The 8,703-nt window shown below is 41.4% G+C and overlaps 1 long non-coding RNA gene across 1 annotated transcript; it reads left to right on the forward strand.

Annotated features, from left to right (window-relative positions):
- The first annotated feature begins 4,531 nt into the window (after positions 1-4,531).
- LOC127558180 (uncharacterized) lies at positions 4,532-8,296 on the forward strand. Its single transcript, XR_007952730.1, has 3 exons — positions 4,532-4,617; positions 6,157-6,335; positions 7,464-8,296. It is a non-coding gene; the product is annotated as an uncharacterized LOC127558180 (long non-coding RNA).
- Positions 8,297-8,703: the final 407 nt, after the last annotated feature.

The following is an 8,703-nucleotide window of genomic DNA, read 5'->3' on the forward strand; positions in this document are numbered from 1 at the left end:
ACATCTCCTACTGCTGGGTCTTTGTACACTGTTCTTCATGCCAGAAATGTACTTCCTACCTCATTTCTGCTGCTTAAAGTTCCTTGTTTCTTTCCAAACTAAGCTTAAATGTCACCTGCTAAGGGAAGCATTTCCTGATCCTGTTCCTTCTCCCCAACCCAGCTGTGTTATCCCCTTAATTAAATTGTGTCAATTTTGCATATACTTTATATATTAGTTTCCTGTAAAGAGTGTAAGCTCTTTGAGGGAAGGAAATGCATCATTTGTGTCTTTGTATCTCCCAGTGCCTGAAAGGTTAATATTAAGGGAGTCACAAAAAGTCAAACACAACTTTATTATAATATTAACTAAATTGTGTTTGACTTTTTTGTGACTCCCTATCTTGGAAAAGATATAGGAAGGGTTTGCCATTTCTTTCTCCAGCTCATTTTTAAGTTAGGGAAACTGATACAAACATGGCTAAGTGACTTGCCCAGGGTCATACAGCTAATAAGTATCTGAGGACAGATGTGATTTAGGAAGACGAGTCTTTCTGACTCTAGGCTGGGCACTCTATTTACTTCACCACCAAGCTGACAGACTCACTTGATAAATGCCAGATGACTGATTGATTTTAAAGATCAGTTTACCTTAAAGATCTCTGTAACTCTAAATATCTTAAAGTCCTTCCATGTGCTATCCCACTAATTATCTAATGACCTCTTTGGTCAGCAGGGCCAAGTAGGGATTTACATTCTCATTTTATAGCTGAGGAAACCAAAGATTGGGAAGTCAATAAGCATTTATGATATGCCAGGCACTTTGTTAAGTGCTTGGAATAAAAAGAAAGGTAAAAGTTGCTTGTCTCAATTGGCAAGAGACTATACAAACAACTGTGTATAAACAAGCTCAAGTAAGTGCTTTCTCTCCCTCTGTTATATATATACATACATGTATGTATGTGTATATATGTGTTGTATATAATATTCACACAATATGACATAATATAATAAATAATCAAGAGAGGAAAGGCATTAAAGGAGAAAGGTTTCTCTGAGAAGATGGGATTTAAACTGGGACATGAGGAAAATCAGGAAACCCAATCCATGGAGATGAGAAAAAGGAAACAGCCAGTGAAAATGCCCATTATGGGGAGAAAGTCTGAATCATTCAACTAAAAATCTTACTGTTGATGTCATGATAAATTTATTTAGTTTAGTGCATGTTAGAATTGGGAGGGATCCGTTAGAAATCCTCTAATCCCTCCCTGTCTTTTGCAGTAAGGAAACTGTATCCCATAGAAGTGAGGTGTTTCTCCAAAATCACACAGCCAACAGAGAGTTGGTTTTCTGCCAACATATGCTACCATAATGGAGAACAGTTGGTACTTTAGGCAAAAATATCTGCATTTAGAGAGAAATCTTAACGATTACAAAGCATTTAGTATTTCTCACAATGATCATTTAAGGTAGTTGATCCAAATACTCTAAGCTCTATTTTATAGATGAGCAAACTGGGGCTCAAAGAGGTTGAGTAACTACAGGGGCAAGAGTACTGGCTTTGGAATCAAAGATTTTCCATTCAAATCCTGACTCGTGCTTTTGTTTTGTTTTGTACTAATTTTCCTGGGCTTCTATTCCAAAATATATTAGTTTTAAGGCTTTGGAGATCAATTAAATCCCAAGCTTTTAATTTTTTTTATTTGTGTATCCTGGTTTCCTCTGGCAGTCTGGTAATTTCTATACATCCCTTTTTAGGATGCATAAATAAAAAGAGTGAAGTACAGTTATCAGAGTTGTGATGTATGATTGTGATAGAATATTATTGTGCCATAAGCAGGATGGTTTCAGAAAAACCTGGGAAGACTTACATGAATTGATGAAAAGTGAAGTGAGCAAGACCAAGAAAACACTGTACACAGGAACAGCAACATTGTAAGGATGATCAACTGTGAATGACTTAGCTATTCTGAGCAATTGAATGATCCAAGACAATTCTGAAGAACTTGTAATGAAAAATGTTATCCACCTCCAGAGAAAGAATTTCTGGAGTCTCAATGCAGATAAAAGCATACTTTTTGGTTAACTTTCTTCGTCTTTTTTGAATCAATATTCTTTTACAATGTGATTATGATGATCATGTGTTTTGCATAACTGCACCTGTATGATCTATATCAAATTGCTTGTTGCCTCAAGGAACAGAAGGGGAAGAGATGAATTTGGAACTTAAAATTTTAAAAAGGTGTTTTTACATGTAATTAGAAAAATATTTTTTTAAAAGAAAATAAAATATTTACAAAAATTAAAAAAAAGTTCACAGATCTTGAGTTAAGAACTCCTGCTCTAGATATTGACCACATTCTATTCCACCACCTCTCTTTATTTTGCAGATAAGAAAACCAAGACCCTAGGAAGTTGAGATTTGCCTGGAATCACAAAGATGTTAGTAAACATGAGAAGGCCATCATGATGGGCGCTCAAGCCAACTTGTCCTCTTCCTAAGACAAAAAATTCTTTAATCCACTCTAAGAATATCTCTCCAAATCTCCCCTGATTTTGTTTCTCCAGCTCTCCCCTGACTTTGTCTTTATCCATGAAGCATCTCTCCAACTCCTCCCTGATTTTATCCTTCAAGCATTCTCTCCACTCCTTCCTGATTTTATCCTTGAAGCATCTTCCCAGCTGCTCTGGATTCCTTCAAAACATCCCTTATCTCCCCAACTCTCTCCGGGTTCCTCCCTACCTCCTTCTGTCTATAAAAATTGCCCCTTCTCAAAATATGGCACAAAATCACATTTGGATTTTGTCTGAGACCTTTACTTTTTAATAAAGGAACCTTTTGGTAAGGAGAATGTCTCATTGTGATTCCTCACAATCTCTGTACCTGTTTGCTCTCCTCATCCTCCTCATGTGACCCCATCAAGTGGATAAAGCATCCTGGAGTCAAGAAGAACTGGAGTGCAAATTCAGCTTCAGATGCTAGCTGTGTGATCCTGGACAAGTCAAAAAAACTGCTTGCCTCAGTTTACTCATCTATAAAATGAGCTGAAGAATGAAATGGCAAACCACTGAAGTATCTTTGCAAGGAAAACTCCAAACAGAGTCATAGAGGATCCAACATGACTAAAACTACTATCAGCAAACATGAGAAAGGAGATGTGATATGATCATCTCTGACTCCAAAGCTGCTGTTCTTTCCTAGAGGCAGCTAGGTAGCATAATGGGTAGAGCACTGAGTCTGGAGTCAGAAAGACCTGAATTCATATCCAGAATCTGGGATTCTGGGCAAATCAGTTTACCTCAATTTCCTCAATTGTTCTTTTTTTTTGGCAAGATAATTGGGGTCACACAGAGTAAGTGTCAAGTATATGAGGCTGAATTTGAACTCAGTCCTCCTGACTCTACAGTCAGGGCTCTACCCACTGCACACTTAGATGTCCCTAGTTTCCTCAACTGCTAAAAAAAGGGGGGGGGGATAATAACTAAAATCTATCTTGTAGGGTTGTTGTGACAATCAAATGAGATTTAAACTCAAAGCAGAGCCTAGCATATAGTAGGTGCTTAATAAATTTCTTTCCTTATGTCCCATCCTCTGTAAAATGAAATATCACGATACAGTAGATAAAGTACTGTGTTTGAAGTCAGACAAGCCAGTGTCTACTTATTACCTGTGTGTGGCCATGGGGCCTCAGCTGCCCCTTCTGTACGTGGATTTTTAAGTCAGCAGATCCTTTAGAAATCATCAGTTCCACCTCTTCATTTAGAGGTAGCAAGGTGGTGAAAAGGATAGAGATTGGAGTCAGGAAGACCTGAGTTCAAATTTTATTTGGGAGAAGCTGTTTATCCCCTGGCTAAGTCACTTAACTTAAGTCTGTTTTAGTTTTCTCATCTATGATCATAAGAGCACCGACTTTTCCCATGAAGGTTGTGAGGAGCAATGAGATTATTTCTTTTTCTATAAAATGAACTATATGTCAACTGAAGTCGTCCCTTCTCTGGGTCTACAATCCTATCCTGAATTTAGCCAGCCATCCGTTCTTTTACTAAGTCAAAGCCCCATCTTTTGACTCCAGCTCCACTGCCAGGTCCAATGGCCCCAAAAAGGCTTCCTTATTACCAAGGTCACACGGGTAGAGCTCAAGCTTCGCCCGCTCAGTAACCAAGTGGTTTTGGACTCCCTCATCCTCCCTTTCCCACCTGACACATGTCCCCGTGGTGGCTGCCCGAGCCTGGCACATGCTGGGGCTGCCGAATGTCATCGATCGGAAGACACTCAGCTGGAAGGTCATTCCTTTCCCAGGTCCAGCGGCCCACACCCCCAGGCCATCACCACCACTCCACACTCCACCAGTTGGTTCAAGCAGAAGGTAACTCCCCTCGGGGCATTGGGACTCAGTGTACCATAGCTAAATGGCTGCCTGTTTCATTGTCTCCCTTTCCCCAGCCATTGGCTGCCGAGTGTGGGAACTACCAACAACCGTGGGACTCACAGAGCTCCTGGGCCAGTTCTGGTCTATAAATAGGAGCTCCCTCCTGCATTGGACCCACAGCCTGGTGAGGGGGAGGAGGAGGGAGCCCACCTCCAGAGGCCTGCCAAGCCAAGGGTTCCAAGAGATACACCAGTGTCTGGCTCATCTGAGTAAGTAAAAGCTGAAGCAGGGGTAGGAGATTTTCCTCCCTTAGCAAAGGATGCTCTTAGACCTAATCCTCACCATTCAAACAGACTCACCCCTTTCCCCACGTCCATTAATGTCAATAGGCTCTGACCTCAGCACAGACTTGGAGCAAACATCCCTTCTTCTCTTGACATCAAACCAGGGGGAAGAAGTGAATAGGGTTGAAGACCTTATTATCTAAGTAATATTTGGCAAATGACTTGCCCTCTCTGGTTTTCATTTCCCTCCCCATAAAATTAGGGATGAGGAGCATTTAAAATGTGATGGTATAGGTAATCTCTAAAGTTTCTCCCCTCTCCACTACAGCAGAAAGAACCATGGGGCCATAATAACATAGATGTATTGGGGGAATGGAGGTAGGGGAGGGAGAAATCAAGGTTAGGTGACTTACCCAGGGTCACACAGAAAGAAAATATTTGAACAGGATCAATTGGATTTGAACTCCTGACTCCAGAGCTGATGCTCTACCACTATATTATGAAGTTGTCCTGATATATGGATTTTTAAGTCAGAAAATCCTTTAGGAGCCATCAGTTCCATCTCTCCATTTAGAAGTAGCTAGGTGGTGATGCAAAGGATAAGAGACTGGAGTCAGGAAGACCTGAGTTCAATTCTTGTTATAGACTAGCTGTTTTACCCTGGCTAAGTCATTTAACCTAAGATTGACTTAATTAATGACTTAAACCTAAGTCTGTTTTAGTTTTCTCATCTAGAATCATAAGAGCATCTACTCTTCCTATTAAAGTTCTGAGGATCAAATGAGATAATTTTTGTAAAGTATTTTGGGTGCTATTAAATGCTCCTTATTAATATTATTACTTAGATGTGGAGGTGAAAATTTGTCAAACTTTTGTCAAAGTTCCATAGATAGTAAGTGGCCGAGCCATTAAAATTCAGGTCCTCTAACTCCAAATCCAGCCTTCTTTTCCCTCTATCACTGTCTCTAAGTCAAAGGACCCAGGTTCGGATTATGTCTCCTATTATCTATATGACCAGGATCAGTCTTTTCCTCTCTGATCAACTGTTTCCCCATCTGGAAAATGACTAAGTGGCATCTCAGGTCCCTAAATTAAGGAATGGACCTTAAAAGTGCAACTACTTTATTTTCCAAATGAGGAAACTGAGGCACTCAATCTCTGAGAAATTGGGATTTGGTGTGATACTAAAAAAATCTGTCTCATCAGAAGATGAATCACCTGTTAAAATCCTACACAAATTAAATTCAATCCAAATCTGAATATTATTATTCAGGATAATTAAAATGGCAAGGACTTTACTGAAACATCTTCTCTGACACATACAGCAGATTTTTACTGTCTCTGATTCTCCTATGCTCTCTACTGGAGTCTGAGCTCTTTGGGACAATGGCAGATACAAAAAGAAAGCTGAGGCCCATGGGTCTCTCCTTAATTAGAGGCTGGCCACTTCCACTTTTCCAGGTGAGAATCAGCCCACTGGGACACCTAGCCTTCATTCAATTTCCCTTCTTTTTGTCCTTGCAGCTAAAGAAGCTCCGGAGAAAGCTGCCCCAGGACTATGTTAGTAACTACACCCAATTGCTCCCCAGGAGCAGTTCAGAGCATCAGAACTGCCAGTCCAAGTTCAGGCTGGTGTGAGCCCATGTCCTAGGGGTGCCTGCCAGCCACCTGGAGCAGCAGGCTCCCTCACCTGCAGGTACAAGGTGAGTCACCTCCATGTGCCTTTCTCCATGGCTTGGGTTCAAGTAGCCTCTGACACTCACTAGCTTTCAAGAGTTTTCTTTCTAAGTCCCAATGGGTTAATGCTATTCAAGCTCCCTGCTCTGAAAACTTAAGATCAAGAAGTATGTTTCTTCTCCAAGATCATGTCAATAAAGGTAATTGGTAGAGCTGTCTGGGGCTTTGGAAACCTTAAAGCTAAACAAATGTGAGCTGTCATCACTGAAAGGCAGTGTGGTTCAATGATAGAAACTCTGCCTTTGCTGTTAAAGGAACTGACTTCTAAGCCTGCCTCTCTCACTTACAACCTATATGAACCTCGGTAAATCACTTAACATCTTTCAGCTTCAGTTTCCTCATCTGTAAAATGAGTAGGTTGAACTGCTTAAGGCCCTTCCTAGCTCTAAAGCTATAATCTTAACATCAGTTCTCTGGATAAAGCATTGATGAGCACCATGGTGTAAGAATCACAGGACCTGTCAGGGAGACCAGGTTCCAATCCATCCTCTGGCTTAAATTAACTGTATGACTCATGGCAGGTAAACGTTCTTTTGTGCTAGGAAAGGAAGGAAGGAAGGAAGGAAGGAAGGGAGGGAGGGTTGAAGGGAAGAAAAGAGGAAAGGAGGGAGGGAGGAAGGGAAGAAAGGAGAGAGAGAGGAAGGGAGGGAGGGAGGGGGAAAGGGAAGGAGAAAAGGAGGAAAGAAAGGAGAAAGAAAAAGAGGGAAGGAGGAAGGGAGGAAGAGAGAAAGGGAAAGGGAGCCAGGCAGCATATTGATATAGTAGAAAGAGTGTTGGATGTGTAATCACAAATACCTGAGTTTAACACACACACACACACACACACACACACACACACACACACCCTCTGGGTACCCCTAGAAAGCTCTCTAAGACTTTATGCTGCATATCAGCTGTATCTACATTGTGAAAGGAAATTCCAAACTAGAAACTTCCCACGTGGTAATTTCAAGTACAGATCTGGGGGGAGAGGGGGAGTATGGGATATGTATGTATATATGTACATATATGGGTGAGAAGAAGTTATAGTATATGAAGCTGTGTATCTAACAACACTACAACGATTCCCTTTTCTTCCTCTTCTCTCTTTCCAGAATTCCTCTATAAGCATCCTCAGGGAGACAAATCCCAGCTGGCGCACTCAAAGCAGCCTTGCATTTCCTCTTCTGGATGAAGTCCAGCTGAAAGAGCTCAAGGGGGGGGGGGGGTTCCTTGGGCTGCCCCATAGGCAAGGGGCAGTGTGGCAAACGTGTCCCCTCTTGGATCCAACCCCTTCCTACCCCTTGCTAGTGAAGAATTGACCAGCATGCCCCCCCAACACACACCCTCATCTTCTTCCCAAGGGACTCTGCTGTTGATTTCATAAATCTACTTTAAGTAGGAAATATGTATTTCTGTGAGAATGTATTTCTGTCAGTGGGTAGAAGTGGAATTCTCTTCCTTATTTCACAATGGAGATGAGCTCTGAAACTTCCAGGGGCTCCAAGTAAACCGTTAGAGCACACATTTCCAACATGAGCTATTGGCTTTCTCTGGAAAGGGGAGTCGAGGCCGTTTTGGGGATTAGAAGGATGGGAGTGGGGAGAATTCTTTCATTCTGGGAACGAGTGGTTTAATTTCAGAAGCCTCCAGAGCTCTGTGTTTTCTATGCTGTTCTAGTGTGGATTATGGTTTAAGCTGTTATTATGATAACAACCAATTGTTGTAGGAGAAATTCTCCACACTGTTTCCCCTCAATAGGTAGAGGAACGTGGTACCTTTTATAAAGGAATCAGTCTCTCCCATGTGTCTCTGGCCACATGTGGCCAGTGCTGGCTTTCTTGATACTTGAGGAAAAGGAGATGTTTTAAGAAAGTGTCTTTATAAGATCATCCCTTGGGATGCTGAGAGGGACTTGGTTAATAGCAATAAAAACTGATTAAAAGTCTCTGTGCCTTATGTGATCACTAAAATACTATCCACACAAGGGAACAGTAGAAAGAGGATGGAGTTTGGAATTAGAGATCTAAGTTTGAATCCTCGTTCTATCCCCAGTTCCTTGTGTGATCTTGGACCTGTCATTTGACTCACTTTCTGTATCTTTTTCTTTAAAATAGGGTGTTGGACTATATAATCTATACACCCCATCACCTAGCTGCCAAAATAGAGACCAAACCTCCCTCCCCTTTCTGTTTCTGTCTCTTTATATTTCTCTCTCTCTCTCTCTCTCTCTCTCTCTCTCTCTCTCTCTCTCTCTCTCTCTCTCTCTTTCTCTCTCTCTTTCTTTTATCTCCTCTTTCTGTGTATCTCTGTCTCCCTCTGGCTTTCTTTCTTTCCTCTCTTTATCTTTTCTCT

This window comes from Antechinus flavipes, chromosome 3 (assembly GCF_016432865.1).
Source record: "Antechinus flavipes isolate AdamAnt ecotype Samford, QLD, Australia chromosome 3, AdamAnt_v2, whole genome shotgun sequence".
Taxonomy (NCBI): domain Eukaryota; kingdom Metazoa; phylum Chordata; class Mammalia; order Dasyuromorphia; family Dasyuridae; genus Antechinus; species Antechinus flavipes.